Below are 19,016 nucleotides of genomic sequence, written 5' to 3'. Positions count from 1 at the left end.
ATGTCGCAGCGAAGACATCAAACTGTTCACTCTTCCTTTAGAAATCACCGGTCGTGGAAAGCCGAAACGGCATTTGGTGTAGAACTTGTCTTTGTTTCGGAATTTACGACGACAGTACTTTCCACATCGATGGCTTTGGAAACGTAGAACTTTTTCTCTTAGGCTTTTCTTCTCCTTTGCGTTTGGAACAGCACACGTAGAATACTGTTGTATGAAACTCATCACTGAGTCTTCTGGATCCGTTCCAAATTTAGGTGCATCCTTGATCCACAGCAACATATGTATATGAGGAGCACCTCTTGCTTGGTACTCCTTTCTCCAAAAGAAATCCAACACCTCTCCAAGAGGTGGATTCTTCTTATTCATGATGAAAGACATCATAGCTTCAAATCTATGATTGAAGTACCTACATACATTGACTGGATCCAAAGAGCACAGTTCTCCGGGTGTCTTGAATTCGATGTTTTCTACGTTAGCATTTGCCTCTCGTAGAAATTCAAGTAAGTCTTCCCAGCCATACTCGGCACAGCTCAGAGTGAGGAACCATGTGGGAGTTCCTAAATTCCTCAGCATACATTTTAAATCACCATGACGACGGTACCAGTACTCATTAGTACCACGCTGACACGCCATGAGATTAATCAGGTGAGAATCCAAAATACTGTCTTGGACATTGACTTTATCCATAAAGTCACTTGCCGAGATGTTTTGCATGTGTATACCACTTTTCAAGATGTGGTTCACTGCATATGACAGTCCAGACAGATCGCTTTCAAACAGGAGATGAAACAAATAAGGAATGCATTGTCGAAACCTAGCATCTCCTGCATACAATCGCAAAGTCCGGTATTCAGAAGTAGGAATTTGATGAGGTCGCTCATCATATCTTCCTCCCTGACCTGTTGGAAAAAGCTGTGGGAAACACCGAGCTTCCAAACTTTCCTCCCAAACACTAATGGGACTCCCTTTGGCTTGTTTCATTTGAAACAACTCAATAGCATTCCCCATGACTTCCTTGGAATGCAAAGGATGAACACTATAATGTTCATATATTTCTTCACTAGTAGAGGGTTCTACTTAATCAATTTGACCAGCACACAAATCACTATCCTCTTCCTCACTTACTTCCTCTTCTGCAACATATACATTCTTATAGTATTTATTATTTTTTTTCAAATACAATGTTGCCTTTTTAACTTTCCTAACATCCACTAAATCTTGCCATATTTTCTTATTCTTTGTCGGAACCCCATTAACTAAGATAACCAGAGGTTCCTCTTCCACTTTTTCTACTCCAATTGTGTTAATGTTTTTCTTCAAATCTAGAGGCAAATAAACAACTCTTCCCTTTAATCCTCTCTGTAAATCTGATGGAGGCAATTTCCCTGTCTTTGGCTCCATTCTTACAATAGCCTGAAAGGGATGGATACTTTGAATCAAAATAGATTCATAAGTATTTAAATCCTTCGATTCAGAAGGAATCTCAACCAATTCCAGATTATTATGAACTGCTCTAGCAGGCATCTGGTTTTGATTTAATTTATTACAACAATAAGTACACACACGTTGATCCAATCCCAAATCAAAACAATTTTCTACCATCAAGTATGTTGTGAAATCCTTCCATTCACTATTATTTTCCCTTTCACTTTTTGCATATAAATCCACTAACTTAGTCTGATTCTTATAATAAGTGCGTCGACAACACACACATGTGAAATTTGGCCTCTCACTTGATTTGACCTGAAACGTCGCAATTTCCCTCTGGAAATTATCTGTACTGGAAACCTGTACACTATCTTCCACATTACCCGCTTCTTCTTGGTCAATTTCAACATTCTCCTCTTTACTTCCAAAGTAACAAAACTCAATTTCTTCACATATATTCTTCACATCTATTTCAGAACCATGCAAAAGAGCAGCGCATAATTGTTTAAGCATAATTGCTGGACTCTTAGCATAATACAACATTCTAACTAATTTCCTCACTTTATTATGATGCACTGCTAGCATCCTGAAATGATGAAAAACACTCTGGCATACTCTCCTGGAAAGACAAGCCAGTGAATGACCATGCAAACCTGTCACTTCTCTCACTCTGCAAGGATCTAATTCTTGCAACAACTTCATTTTCTGCTTCAAACTTTTCTTATTAAATGACCGTACAAAATCACAAAGCAAATTGATGGAATCCTGTCGCACACTGCAAATACTACTACACTTCCAGGTGTACACAGGACCCTTAGGACGTCTTCCTAAAACCTCATTACCTAACACCGCTTCTGCCTCTGTTGTCACAAGTTTTTCTTTTTCAACTGGACAACCATCTTTCACTTCATAAGCTCGACCACTGGTGTCAACTGCATGCACCAAATCATTATCCTGGAAATAACTCTCCTCATTAAAAAATGCCTCACAGCTTGAACTATGCATCCATTCTCCAGAAAAAACTTCACAAAAATTACTACGATTAACTATTCTCTTCCATCTACTATTTCTTTTGAAATCATAAATTGCCTTGTTTAGCTTCCTAATTCTATTGATTATCAAAATAAATAACTTACGTTTAATTTCAAATGCCTGATCAATAACTTTCTCAACTATTTTTTTTCTCTTATAAAAAACCACTTTCTGTTGACCTTTCTTAATATTTTTTAACAAATTGCCAATTATCCTGTTGCGGAACATTCGTTTACGAATGTCCCTAAACTGTTGTTTCCTTCTACTATCATGCACAGAGTTATCTCTTGCTCTAGCAGTAACATTTTTCATTGGCCTTTCCTTTCCGTTTGAATTGCTTGTCTTTTTCTGGACTGAAACATTTTCTGTAGTAATATTTTTTTTACTACAGATATTTCTTATGAATGTTTTTGTACTCTTACCCGGTGCTTTCTTGGTGACTTGAGAAATCTTTTTGTTAGAGGACTGCTGCTTTTTTTCATTGACCTGCTGTCTTTGACGTTTTGCAGCCTTTCTCAGTCTTTCTTTAGTTGGCATGCTGAAATCTTGAAATGATCTGCAGTTGAATCTGTGGTAAAATATATTAAAAAATGTTATTAACCACTATTACCCAACAGTAAATCAATAACAGTAATCAAAAACTTAAAACACTACTTGACATTTTTACATAGAAGATTTTTTAGTGCTTGGCAAATTTAGAATACAGAAATAGCAGAAAAGAAATGGAATTCATATTCATTTTACCTGTGCTGTTTTATATGTGAATCTGATCTAATTTTATGAGCATATTTTAATATTTTATTGAAGACACTACACATAACCTGTTTTTGAAGGTGTCTTTATTTTTAAATTAAACAGTTTACATTTTTACTTTTTATTTATTATAAATTTTTAAAATAAATGTTTATAGTTCCATAGGCTCAAGCACGTCAGCTTCCCATCCTATGTCATACAATTCTGACAAATCTGCATCCTCATCACGTTCTTCTTCATCCTCAGGATTTAAATCATCCAAGGGATCAACATCCACTGATGTTTCAATTACGAGTTCAATGATGAGGTCGAAATCAACTGATTGCTGATTGTCGCTCATGTTGATGTTGTCGTTATCTTTAAAGAAAGATAACAACAATGAGATGTTGCAGAGTAAGAGACAAATCTCAGAGATTATAATAGTAAAATTGTTTAACAAGAGTAACATTTTGCAGCTATTATTTAGCCATGTCCAGTGATGCTGAGGAGGTGAAGCCTATGTCCAATTTTTCAGTGAACAGGACTCATCTCTTCTTAACCTTGGATAAGCCTCACCGACTCTGTGTCCCCTGCACATACTTAAATGTAAAGGGGCAGATTTATATTAACTGGCACATCCCCAGGGATGCACCAGTTAATGTGCACCGCTGCTCTGCCAGCCATGGTGTGCCGCATTTACAATCAGATAGGACAATGCTGCGTCAAAACCCTGCGCCTGCTTGAAACAGGCATAGGTCTTGACGCAGCATTGTGGAGATGGGGCACCCCTGAGCCTTGCTGGAGCTGCATCGCACTTGCGATACAACTCCAGCAATGCGCCACTTTTACGGCACAGATGCGTCACGCATCTGTGCCATTTTTGCCCCATGCATCATCTGGAGCCATTTTTGCACCATGGGTGGCGGAACAGCGGCGCAGGATGACTGGCACATCCCTGGTGATGCGCCAGTCATCATAAATCTATCCCTAAGCTTCTTATCTTGTTAGAGATGAACTGCCATATGTATCATTAAACTATTTTGCATTTCCTAAATAGCGAATTTTAAGGAATAAATAGCGATTCTTTACCATTCCTAATTTGCGATGAGCAAATTGCTAATTGCAAATTACCCATTCATTTCCATGGGCCAGGAGGCCCATAGGAATGAAGGTGCAATTTGCGATTAGCAATTAGCTCATCACAAATTAGGAATTTTTCCAAGGGTGCAGGAGTGTCTCAAGAACACCCTGCTGCACCCCTGAAAAAGAAATTTGGGGGCATATGGCGCACATACATGCCCTAAGGGCATTTATGGGCGTCATAGGGCACCTTTTGTTGTTTGGAAAAAAAGCTTTTTGAAAAGAATTCGCAAATTACCACCAACTAGAAGTTGGTGGTAATTTGCAAATCCTTAATGGCATTTTTTGCATATTTTTTGTTTGATACATTGCATTTAAGGAATCGCAAAATTTGCAAATCCTTCAGTGCAATCGCAAAATAAGGAATAGCAAATTTTGCTATTCCTTATTTTGCATCAAACTTGTTTGATACATACCATTTGTCTAATTAGCATTCGCAAAGGCCGAAATTCACAGAATTTCGGCCTTTGCGAATACTAATTAGCTTGATACATATGGCCCCAAGTGAGGCCTGTCTTGCAACATGGTGCATCTTTTGCATCACTGCTACATCGGTTTCATGTGGCACGGTGTTTTTTACACCTTGACACATCTGCTTAAATGCATCAATTTGTAATTTTGTCGCCTCATAGCAAATCTTTTGCACCAACGCTACATCACAAAAGTGACGCACAGTGGCGCAAAAGAGGCATACACCTATCATAAATCTGTCCCTAGCATTTTAAATGATTAATTCAGGATGACGATAAAGTGTGGCCTATCCAGAGATTTGTTTAAGATGAGGCCTACTCTGGATTGCAGATCAAAGTTACGCTTGATGAAGAATACAGAGGAGATAATACATGTAAAGGTCTACCAATGAAGTAAGTGATGTCCACTTCATTGCACCAGTCATCATAAATGTATCACTAAGCTTCTTATCTTGTTAGAGATGAACCGCCATATGTATCATCAAACTATTTTGCATTTCCTAAATAGCAAATTTTAAGGAATAAATAGCGATTCTTTACCATTCCTAATTTGCGATGAGCAAATTGCTAATTGCAAATTACCCATTCATTTCCATGGGCCAGGAGGCCCATAGCAATGAAGGTGCAATTTGCGATTAGCAATTAGCTCATCGCAAATTAGGAATTTTTCCAAGGGTGCAGGGGTGTCTCAAGAAGACCCTGCTGCACCCCTGAAAAAGAAATTTGGGGGCATATGGCGTACATACATGCCCTAAGGGCATGTATGGGCGTCATATGGCACCTTTTGTTTTTTGGAAAAAAAGCTTTTTCAAAAGAATTCGCAAATTACCACGAACTAGAAGTTGGTGGTAATTTGCAAATCTTTAATGGCATTTTTTGCATATTTTTTGTTTGATACATTGCATTTAAGAAATTGCAAAATTTGCAAATCCTTCAGTGCAATCAGAAAATAAGGAATAGCAAATTTTGCTATTCCTTATTTTGCATCAAACTTGTTTGATACATACCATTTGTCTAATTAGCATTCGCAAAGGCCGAAATTCAGAGAATTTCGGCCTTTGCAAATGCTAATTAGCTTGATACATATGGCCCCAAGTGAGGCCTGTCTTGCAACATGGTGCATCTTTTGCATCACTGCTGCATCGGTTTCATGTGGCACGGTGTTTTTTACACCATGACACATCTGCCTAAATGCATCAATTTGTAATATTGTCGCCTCATAGCAAATCTTTTGCACCACCGCTGCATCACAAAAGTGACGCACAGTGGCGCAAAAGAGGCATACACCTATCATAAATCTGTCCCTAGCATTTTAAATGATTAATTCAGGATGAGGATAAAGTGTGGCCTATCCAGAGGTTTGTTTAAGGTGAGGCCTACTCAGGATTGCAGATCAAAGTTACGCTTGATGAAGAATACAGAGGAGATAATACATGTAAAGGTCTACCAATGAAGTAAGTGATGTCCACTTCATTGCACCAGTCATCATAAATGTATCCCTAAGCTTCTTATCTTGTTAGAGATGAACCGCCATATGTATCATCAAACTATTTTGCATTTCCTAAATAGCGAATTTTAAGGAATAAATAGCGATTCTTTACCATTCCTAATTTGCAATGAGCAAATTGCTAATTGCAAATTACCCATTCATTTCCATGGGCCAGGAGGCCCATAGCAATGAAGGTGCAATTTGCGATTAACAATTAGCTCATCGCAAATTAGGAGTTTTTCCAAGGGTGCAGGGGTGTCTCAAGAAGACCCTACTGCACCCCTGAAAAAGAAATTTGGGGGCATATGGCGCACATACATGCCCTAAGGGCATGTATGGGCGTCATATGGCACCTTTTGTTTTTTGGAAAAAAAGCTTTTTCAAAAGAATTCGCAAATTACCACCAACTAGAAGTTGGTGGTAATTTGCAAATCCTTAATGGCATTTTCTGCATATTTTTTGTTTGATACATTGCATTTAAGAAATTGCAAAATTTGCAAATCCTTCAGTGCAATCAGAAAATAAGGAATAGCAAATTTTGCTATTCCTTATTTTGCATCAAACTTGTTTGATACATACCATTTGTCTAATTAGCATTCGCAAAGGCCGAAATTCACAGAATTTCGGCCTTTGCAAATGCTAATTAGCTTGATACATATGGCCCCAAGTGAGGCCTGTCTTGCAACATGGTGCATCTTTTGCATCACTGCTGCATCGGTTTCATGTGGCACGGTGTTTTTTACACCATGACACATCTGCCTAAATGCATCAATTTGTAATTTTGTCGCCTCATAGCAAATCTTTTGCACCGCCGCTGCATCACAAAAGTGACGCACAGTGGCGCAAAAGAGCCATACACCTATCATAAATCTGTCCCTAGCATTTTACATGATTAATTCAGGATGAGGATAAAGTGTGGCCTATCCAGAGGTTTGTTTAAGGTGAGGCCTACTCAGGATTGCAGATCAAAGTTACGCTTGATGAAGAATACAGAGGAGATAATACATGTAAAGGTCTACCAATGAAGTAAGTGATGTCCACTACATTGCACCAGTCATCATAAATGTATCCCTAAGCTTCTTATCTTGTTAGAGATGAACCGCCATATGTATCATCAAACTATTTTGCATTTCCTAAATAGCGAATTTTAAGGAATAAATAGCGATTCTTTACCATTCCTAATTTGCAATGAGCAAATTGCTAATTGCAAATTACCCATTCATTTCCATGGGCCAGGAGGCCCATAGCAATGAAGGTGCAATTTGCGATTAGCAATTAGCTCATCGCAAATTAGGAGTTTTTCCAAAGGTGCAGGGGTGTCTCAAGAACACCCTGCTGCACCCCTGAAAAAGAAATTTGGGGGCATATGGCGCACATAAATTTTAACAACATTCCTTTACCTCAAAAACGATTTTCAAGTCATAATTTGAAAACACTGCACATGGGGAAATGACTTAAAATGTCCTTAAGACACATGAAAACGTTTTTTGATTGCCTTTGCAGCATGTTTGGGTCACTTTTAACATGGCTATGTAACGCAAACATTCAAAATCTAAATTTGCCATGCACAGGTGTGAGCATATTTACAAGCAATTTGCTCCACAGGGAAAGGTCTTACATTAAAATGGGAAAAATAACATCAGAGACACTCAATTGCCTTATAAAGAAGCATACACCATTATGTCCTTGTCATAAATATTAAAACCATCCTTTTCCTCAAAAACGATTTACAAGTCATAATTTGAAAACACTCCACATGGGGAAATGACTTAAAATGTCCTTAAGACACATGAAAGCCTTTTTTGATTGCCGTTGCAGCATGTTTGGGTCACTTTTAACATGGCTATGTAACACAAACATTCAAAATCTAAATTTGCCATGCACAGGTGGGAGCATATTTACAAGCAATTTGCTCCACAGGGAAAGGTCTTACATTAAAATGGGAAAAATAACATCAGAGACACTCAATTGCCTTATAAAGAAGCATACACCATTATGTCCTTGTCATAAATATTAAAACCATTCCTTTTCCTCAAAAACGATTTACAAGTCATAATTTGAAAACACTCACAGCTCCTATGCACAAAAAAACCCTGTCAGTACTAATACTTCACATTTTCTCCAATTACAATTTCTCAAAGAAACAAAATCTATTTGTAAAACAGTTGAGACTAAGCAACATTTGAAAAACACAACTTTCTTCATAATTTTCTCCTTAAAGCACACTATTCTCTATCTAAATTAAAGAAATCTTTTCTCACCTTAGCAAATACTTTGAGTTTCAAAACAGTCTCAGAAACACACCAATTTGTCTTCAGCAGAGCAAAAGGTATGCACTCCAGAGTCTGCAGCTATCAAAAGTACAGAAATGCTGTAATTCTTCACACATATCTCTCATGTCACCCAATCAAAACTCTTCCCTCACTTTTTTTCAAATCAAAACCCTGCCCCCCTCTGCCCTCTCTGCTTTTTTTGCATAGCAACCACCTCTTGGAAGACCTCTGGTGTTTGCAAGTTCACACAACAATGTTGCAATTGAACTCTGAACTCTCAGTGCACCTGCATATCCAGTGCATTCTTTCATTTAATGATTTTTTCTTGACCACTCAAAATACATCTTTCAAAGAACTCATCCATGCACCCTAACTTTCTGTTTTCAGCAATCAAAATCCACCAATCACTCTTACTGCTTCATTAACACAGAAACTCCACAGTTTTTTTCATTTTACACTCTTATTTTTTCAACTGCCATTTCATTGCCACACTTCATCTGACTGCAACAGAACCTTCTCTCACCATGTTTTCTGACTGGATTGTTGGACATAGTTATATCCACTGGGCTCACAGGTATGCTGAGAACAGAAATTTACCTAACCTCAATTTACAAGATGTGGAAATTAAGTGGTTTGGCCACAGAGGATTAAAATGTCACCAATTGATACCATTGGTGAAAACCTTTATGCATTTGCCAAAACCTGACCTGTTAATTGTGCACTGTGGAGGTAATGATTTGGGCACTTTGACTGGGGTAGGTCTGGAAATGCTTTTAAAGGACACCTTTGAGCAATTGATGGCACTTTTTCCTCAAACTGCCTTGGTATATTCAAATATATGCCAAAGACAGAAATGGAGGTGGTCAAACCAATTTTGTCCACAAATTGAGAAGTCGAGGAAGCATGTAAACAAATCTGTTTCAGCTTACATGAGAGACCATGGAATGGGCTCCGTGTACAACAATAACTTGCGTTACTACATGCAAGATATCTACAGAGGAGATGGAGTTCACTTCTCAGATGAGGGCAACAGAATTTTCATTCTGAATTTAAGACTGTGCATTGGTACCTACTTATAAGTACCTAAATGTACCATAAACCCAAAAGCTCTTCTCAGAGCTACCCTACATCTGATCACTCACAATTATTATTTTTCTCTAACTTTTTTCACAAATTTTCAACAAAGTACGCTCCCCGGGGCGCTACCCGGTACGCGAACCGGAAGCTAACCTCGCGAAATTTTTTAAAAAAATGTTTTTTTTCGCACATATAAGCCTCCTCAGCCACCCTCAGAAAACCTAGGGGGTCAAGATAAGTCTACCGTGCCCCCTTCTACCCATTCTGAACATTATTTGCCCTCCATCTTGTATCTTAAGTCGACCGAAACACAAAATGGTGGACTCCCGTAACGCTTAAGGTTCGCGTACCGGGGCGCTCCCTGGGAAGCGCACCATCAAAAAAGGTGGGAAACTAATTTACAGAAAAGCGACTGGAGACAATTTCACCAAATATAGATTAGCTCATACTACATACCAATCCCTACCATTTTCACAAATTTGATTGAAATTCCATTTAGCCATTTAGCCTGTAGACCTCTCTAAATACCCTGAGGTAAATTACTTCACAAAACACATCTGAAGTGTTGGAATTGACAACCAATGAAAATGTTACTTTCATTTTCTACTTTTTTTACCTGACATTTCATATGTTATATACCTGAATATATATAAAGGAAGAGAAGGAAACACAGCCATTTTGACTACTACTTCCTGGTGTACATTTCAATAGGATTTTCACTAATCACTTCAACTTCTTTGTAAAGGTAAGTTGTTATTTTAAAAACTGAAGTATATTGTGCACTATAAGTTAATATGGTAAACATTTTCAGATAGTTATATACTATCCCTCTGTAAGAGTTAGACATTGAGAAAGGCTTCTTTATTATAATTATGGATTGATTTAGGTTTCTGTGGTATAATTTTCACAGGCACTTTTTAATAGTACTACTTCACGCCTGAAACCATACAGTGCCCATAGATTACTTCTCTGTTATAAACTCACTAGTACCTGTCTGAACTTAAACCCAACAGTGCCCTATCTCTACTGATATATTTATTTTTTATGCAAATTACAGCAAGAAAATGGAAGGAGAGCAGAATATTTCCTTCGAAATTGTTCTGGAGAACAACACAGAAAAAGATATTGAGGACAATGATGACTCAGATTTCATGGATGAATCACGGGACCATGAATTAGTTCAATGTGTAGAATCTGTGGATCATTTACTTCATTATGATGACGGTCAAATGTGGGAACTTATGTTCACTCAACAAGAGGACATATCGGACAGTCAAATGCTAGATGTTCTATTAAATTTTGAAAAACAATCCGAAAAATAAAATTGTATGTAATATTAAAAAATTGTTTGAGTCTTTAATCATTTTTATATGTAATTCATAAACTAGTTAAATGTTAGAAATGTTATTAAATTTTGAAACACAATCACAATAATAAATAATTGCTTAAAAAATAAAAAAATTAAAAAATAATCAACAAAACCAACAATCAATTAACATACAGTATTTGAAAAGTCTATCATTCTTTTTTCCTTATAGTACGCTGCCCAGAACGCTTCCCGGTTCGCGAACCGGGCGCTACCCACGCAAAAAAAACAAAAAAAAAGGTTGGTTTTTTTTTGCCCCGCGGGGCCCTTTTAAAGCCTCCACATCAAACCTAGGGGGTCAGGGAGGATCTACTATGCCCCCTTATGGTCATTTCCCCCTTTGTTTTGGCCTCCTCTTGTCTCTCAATCCTACCGAGAGACAAGATGGCGGCCGCTCCGGACTGTTTAGAATGTTGACAGACACCGGAGAGCCAATCAGCTTCGCTACGCGAAGTTCCGTTACGCGTAAAGTACGCGAACCGGAGCGCTGCCCAGAGCGCGCTTACAGATATATATCTTTTTTTGAACGTTAATTTCTCAAAATCCACTGAAGCACATATATTGAGACCTAGCAAAGGCACATCGGGCTACCAGTCCCTACAATTTTGCTAAGTTTCGTGGAAATCCATTTTGCGGTTCGGGCTAAAAGTGAGGCCAACCGCCCTATGGAAAACTCAATGTTAAAAACACGTTTTGGGACCCCCCTTTTTTCTCGGCCCCCCCTTGACGAACCCCCCCCAAATTTCCAGGGGCTGCTCAGAAACAAAATGTTCCATTTTCCAGAAAATTTCAGCCAATTCCGTCCACAAACGCCAAAGTTATTAGACATAGAATTTTCAAAAATCCCATAGGGAAAAAATCCTAACTATATATACCTACTGGCGACCGCCAGTAGGTAATATAAATATAAATATATATATATATATATATGTATATATATATATATATATATATATATATATATATATATATATATTACCTACTGGCGATAGCCAGTAGGTATATATAGTTAGGATTGATTTCCATAGGGAAATCGCAACATTCTATTGGGAATAACTTTGGCGCCGGTTGAGGAATCTGCCTGAATTGTTCAGCAACTTTGCCTTGCGGCACTCCGGTCTTTCCCTGAAAGTTTGGGGGGGATCCGTCAAGCGGGGGCCGAGATAAAAGTGGGGTCCCAAAACGTGTTTTCCCTATGTTAATTTCCGTAGGGCGGTCTGTCGCATTTTTAGCTCGAACGGCTGAATGGATTTTCACCAAACTTGGCAAAATTGTAGGGACTGGTAGCCCGATGTGCCTTTGCTATGTCTCAAGATATGTGCTCCAGTGGATTTTGAGTAATTTAGGTTCAAAAAAATGTATATATCTATGGCAGCTTACCGGTGAACTTACCGGTACGCTTACTGTAAGCTTTCCTTTTGAGCTCGAGATGCATTCTGATTGGCTGCCAATGTCTGTCAACACTCCAAAACAGAAACTGTTAACAGCCATCTTGTGTCTCAGTAGACTGAGGCACAGAAAGCAGAAAAACAAACATGTAGAACTCATTAAAAGGGGCAGGGTAGAAGCACCCTTAAAATCGCGGGGTACGCGCACGGTACGCGTACCCCGACATTTACAAAAATAAAATAAAAAATATATATATATTTTATTTTTTTTGCCTTTGGGGTCTTTGTGGGACCCCCTGAGCAGGCCTAGGGGGTCGGGGTGATTCTACTCTGGCCCCTTTGCGAGTTTCACACCTTTGTTTCACTGCTTTCTTGTGCCTTGGTTCTAACAAGTCACAAGATGGTTGCCAACACTTCCTGGTTTTGAGTGTTGACAGACAGTGGCAGCCAATCAGCATGCCTTCCCGAGAAAGCTGCATGGTCATTGGCTGTCAACACTTCTAACCAGGAAGTGTTGGCATCCATCTTGGGTCTTAATAGACTGAGGCACAAAAAAGCAGAAAAACAAACGTGTAGAACACAAAAAGGGGGCAGGGTAGAAACACCCTGACCCCTTAGGGTGCTCAGGTGGTCCCACTAGGATATTAATATATTTAAACGTTATCCGCTAATAGATTTAGCATTTAAAAAACCTTTGAAATTCACTGAAAAAACCATAGGTTTCAGGCCATATATAGTTAGGAATTAGCATTTAAAAAACCTTTGAAATTCACTGAAAAAACCATAGGTTTCAGGCCTTATATAGTTAGGAATTAGAATTTAAAAAACCTTGCAAATTCACTGAAAAAACCAAAGGTTTCAGGCCTTATATAGTTAGGAATTAGCATTTAAAAAAACTTTGAAATTCACTGAAAAAACCATAGGTTTCAGACCTTATATAGTTAGGAATTAGCATTAAAAAAACGTCTGAATATATAAAAACGTTATCCGCTAATAGAATTAGCATTTAAAAAACCTTGCAAATTCACTGACAAAACCATAGGTTTCAGGCCATATATAGTTAGGAATTAGCATTTAAAAAACCATTGAAATTCACTCAAAAAACTATAGGTTTTAGTGGTGTTATAGTTAGCTGGACATTTTACTCATACAAAACCATTGAAATTGCTCCTATATAGTTAGTTGGACTAACTATATTTCACGCCCCCACAATCCACTGCTGATGATGTCACATATTACATCATTCATGACATGGTCAGTGACATCACTGATGACATCTCAAATGACATCACTGATGACATCTCATTTGACATCACTGATCATATCACTGATGATATCATTCATGTGGTAATACGATACACCTCCTCACACTCTAATATAACCTTAATATAGCCTAGGTCTACACACACATCCACTCATTCACTCATACAATCACTCATACATACAGTCACTCATCAATACAATACTATCATATGCACTTATACACCTATAGATACACTCACACACCTTCACTCATCCATGGAGTTTCTCACACACCTAGTCAGTCATGCAAAGAATCAATCACACTCCCATTTCCTCATCTATACAGTTATACACACAACACCTTACCTATTCAAACATATACTAACACATACTTACTCTCTTAAACAATCACTGATACAAGTACACATTGATCCATACAGCCACTTGCATAATCACTGGCTCTCATGTATACGCATTTATATATACCAACTCTCACATGCACTGTGTTTTACATATGTACTTACTTGGACAGGTAGCACTGAGATATACATTCAGTCACCAACACACCAATGCACACAGTAAACTGCCCATACAGCTGTTTCCACACCTCCCAGTCACCCACACACAGACACAGTCTCATATACAAATACTTGGGCAACCAATAAATGACCCATATAGCCACTCATATAGCTACTGATCAACACATACAGCATCTTACACAACAGCAGACATACTGATGCACACATTCAGACAGTTTAGTCACTAACCCATGCATTCAGTAAGACACATTTAATCACTCACTCACTCATACAGTCAGTCACGCACCTACTAAATCCTTCATCCAGACACTTATACATCTACTCATTCTTCAATATGTAAAACATATTTAAACTTCACAGAAACACACAGTCACTGGATGATGTCATCAGTGATGTCATCAGTGATGTCACTGACCATGTCATGAATGATGTAATATGTGACATCATCAGCAGTGGATTGCGGGTGCGCGAAATATAGTTAGTCCAACTAACTATATAGGAGCAATTTCAATGGTTTTGTATGAGTAAAATGTCCAGCTAACTATAACACCACTAAAACTTATAGTTGTTTGAGTGAATTTCAATGGTTTTTTAAATGCTAATACCTAACTATATATGACCTGAAACCTATGGTTTTTTCAGTGAATATATATATATATATATATATATATATATTCCGAGATGGCTCCTGATTAGCAAGACCCCTGGCGCTCCAAGATTCGGTGCAGAACTCCTCGGCTGAGCCCAGCCTTAATTATGTTGCACACCCCCTCACAGCGAGGGATTAAGTTCGCACTCACAAGGTTTCCAAAGTTTTCCAATTTTTAGTTTATTTTCTTGATATCAGCTCATCAGTCAAAAAACTGATGAGCTGATATCAAGAAAATAAACTAAAAATTGGAAAACTTTGGAAACCTTGTGAGTGCGAACTTAATCCCTCGCTGTGAGGGGGTGTGCAACATATATATATATATATCTATATATATATATATATATATATATTCACTGAAAAAACCATAGGTTATAGACCATATATAGTTAGGGATTAGCATTTAAAAAACCTTATTTTACTCACACAAAACCATTGAAATTCCATATATAGTTAGTTGCACTAACTATATATCGCGCACCCGCAATCCACTGCTGATGATGTCACATATTACATCATTCATGACATGGTCAGTGACATCACTGATGACATCACTGATGACATCTCAAATGACATCACTGATGACATCATCCAGTGACTGTGTGTTTCTGTAAAGTTTAAATATGTTTTACATATTGAAGAATGAGTAGATGTAGAAGTGTCTGGATGAAGGATTTAGTAGGTGCGTGACTGACTGTATGAGTGAGTGATTAAATGTGTCTCACTGAGTGCATGGGTTAGTGACTGAACTGTCTTAATTTGTGCATCATTATGTTTGTTGTTCTGTAAACTGCTGCATGTGTTGATCAGTAGCTATATGAGTAACTATATGGGTTATTGATTGATTGCCCAAGTATTTGTATGGGAGACTGAGTGTGTGTGTGGCTGGCTGGGAGGTGTGTGACTCTGTGCAGATCAATGTGTACTTGTATCAATGATTGTATAAGAGAGTAAGTATGTGTTAGTATATGTTTCAAAATGTAAGGTGCTCTATGTTTAACTGTATAGATTAGAAAATGGAAGTGTGATTGATTCTTTACAGGACTGACTACGTGTGAGTAACTCCATGGATGAGTGACAGAGTGTGAGAGTCTGTATAGGTGTATGAGTGCATATGATAGTGTTGTAAAGATGAGTGATTGTATGTATGAATGATTGTATGGGTAAATGAGTGAATGTGTGTTTAAACATAGGAATCACTGAGTGCGTATGTAGTAACTAGTATTGGTGTGTCAATGGTTTCAAAAATTATACTCTGTATTTAACACTGGGTGTAACAGAGGTTATATTAAAGTGTGAGGAGATGCATTGTATTGTCACATGAATGATATCATCAGTGGTGTGGTCATTGATGTCAAATGAGATGTCATCAGTGATGTCATCAGTGATGTCATTTGAGATGTCATCAGTGATGTCATTTGAGATGTTATCCGTGATGTCATTTGAGATTTCATCAGTGATGTCATCAGTGATGTCATTTGAGATGTCATCAGTGATGTCATTTGAGATGTCATCAGTGATGTCATCAGTGATGTCACTGACCATGTCATGAATGATGTAATATGTGACATCATCAGCAGTGGATTGCGGGTGCGCGATATATAGTTAGTGCAACTAACTATATATGGAATTTCAATGGTTTTGTGTGAGTAAAATAAGGTTTTTTAAATGCTAATCCCTAACTATATATGGTCTATAACCTATGGTTTTTTCAGTGAATTTTCAAGGTTTTTTAAATGCTAATTCCTAACTATATATGGTCTCTAACCTATGGTTTTTTCAGTGAATTTCAATGGTTTTTTAATAGCAAATATCATAAGCTGTCGAATGTCAAGTACGTGGTAAGTAAAAACATTTTCGTGTTTATGCACACTGATCTGCTTTGAATGCTGCCCCCCCTCCCCCTCATTTCTATTAGGAGTACTCTCTCTTTGCAGATAGTGAAGGGTAGTTAACGCAGGCCTTTGCCCCCGTTGTAATCCATCGTGCCTGCTTCTCTCTCCATTTGATTGATTGTTATCCAAGCATTTACTGTTTTAGAATTGGTTCTCTTTGGTTCATTCTCTATTTACAAACAAGCACAGAGTCGCAAAACTCTGTTTAGTCTTTGCAGATAGTGAAAAATCGTGTAAAAAAACAAAAGGAATCGAGCAAAATCAGTAGGCCACTAATGGGATCTCTTTTTGACCTCGCTAAAATAGAAACATTAGGAACAACCCCTCATGAGAAATACAAAACTAGTGAGATGAACTGAGCTCCACACCATGATGGCTGCAAGACAGCTCGGCTCCGCCACCCACCCCGCCCAAAATAACGATAAACTCTATGCAAATATTACAAATATATACAACACACCAGCAAAGTAACAGGGTAAAACATTTTATTAAATAACTATTTACATAACTATTTTATACTTTTTGTTGCCCGATTCGGCTAGCTCAATCGATCGAGCATGAAACTCATGCACTCTGATAGTTCAAAGTTTTGAGGAGTGCTTGTAACACTGTCTGAAGCCTATTTGTACTTGCTACAGCTTCACTATTCTCAATGTAAGTGGGGGCTGTTTGAGGACGTGACTGCATTTGAAAACAATGTGATGCGGTGCCACCCTGAACCGCTTGACGGAGGCCCCCGAGGGACGGTGTCATGGCGCGGACTCGGAGGGGCCGCTTGGCTCCGGCCCCCTCCGCAAGTCGTGTTGCCCTGGTGTGGCCTGAGATCGCCCCCGACATAGGTGGCCGGCTCCCGGGGTCAAGCGGAACTTTTTGCCTTTTGGTGACTCTTCCATTCTTGACCTTGTCCCACAATCCGTTTCACCTAAAGACACGCTGTAGTGGGGCGCCCCTTTACCGTTTCAGTTGCCATTCCGCCCGCTTTTGCTACACTGTGCCTCTTCCGCTATTCAGCCGTTTACCGCCCGCTCTTTCGACTACAGCGTCTCGCTCACCATGTACTTGAGTTGGTCCCGCTCTTGCGGTGCAGCGAGAGGCGGCTGCCACAGGACTCTCAAAATGGCGGCCGGCTCTTCAGATTTGGGCGTGGTCCACTAAAATGGGCCTGCGACACCTTGGAACTCGGACGCTTGTCTGCTAGAGCTTGGGCTCCATTCTCGAAAGCGTCCCCTCAGCCTTGAAGATTCTACAAAAGTCTTGGGGGCCCCCGACTCCCGCAGGCTTCTGGTGGGGAGCGGCTAGCATGATTGCTCGTGGAATGGCCACGACGGAGCTACGAAATGGTGGTGCTCTCATGCTAACGCCAGCTTCAGTCTGAAACATCCAGAAACACTTTAGACTACCAATTCGATCAGTTCCGGTAGCGCCCCAACGTGACCCGGTAGAGAAGAACTTGCCCTCCCCTCTCTGACTGATGGTTCTTGTTGCCTGTCCCTTCTGTTGTCATTTAACAGAACTATTTAGCCTGCTGAAAGGGGTTGTGTTCCGACCGCTGGTTGGTGGAGACATTTTGACTATATTCTGGACCTGCGTTGTCGCGTAATGCGTCATATGACGCGCCGCGTTAGCGCATCCGGAAGTGCTCCGGTGCGCGAAGCGCAGCTTCCCGGAAGCGATCTGGGGCGCGACGCGCAGCGCGTAACGTAAGCATAACAGGTCATGTGACTTGTTAATAAAACTTCCCATTGGTTCATTTTACTTTTCTTATTCTAATGATGAAAGGCTTGGTCATATGACCTAAAAATTACGCTTTTTATTACTTTCGAACATTATTTTTTCTTAAACATATATGTTATAATGTTCCAGGCTAATGTACTTTCCCGGAAAATTTACAACTGTCCTGCAAGTAAAATATATTCCTTTTTCGAGAAAAAGGGCGTTTCTTCGTCCCATGACGGAGCCGTTGAGCAAAAGAGGCTCGGCCTGCTGTCTTAGTCGCCGATACGCCTGAATATCAGATTCTTATCGATCACTTTATGTTGCAGGAGTAGAAACACAACAGCCCTTGACCATTTATCTTTACTGCGTACCTGCGTATTATACCTTTTACCCTTCATGAAATTGGACTGCTTTATTTCACTTGCCTTTTACTGATTCTAAAACAGTGACTATTATTAAAAACTTTACCAATGTAAATACTACTACCATGTTTTCTTTTAAAAACCTTTATTGTGAAAATGTCAGTAAACAAATACGGGCCTATAACCACGTGGGCCGGCCACGGAGCAAACTGTAATCG

The sequence above is a fragment of the Lissotriton helveticus genome, chromosome 8 (genome assembly GCF_964261635.1).
Source record: "Lissotriton helveticus chromosome 8, aLisHel1.1, whole genome shotgun sequence".
Classification (NCBI taxonomy): domain Eukaryota; kingdom Metazoa; phylum Chordata; class Amphibia; order Caudata; family Salamandridae; genus Lissotriton; species Lissotriton helveticus.
Note: the sequence above shows the minus strand (reverse complement) of the source record.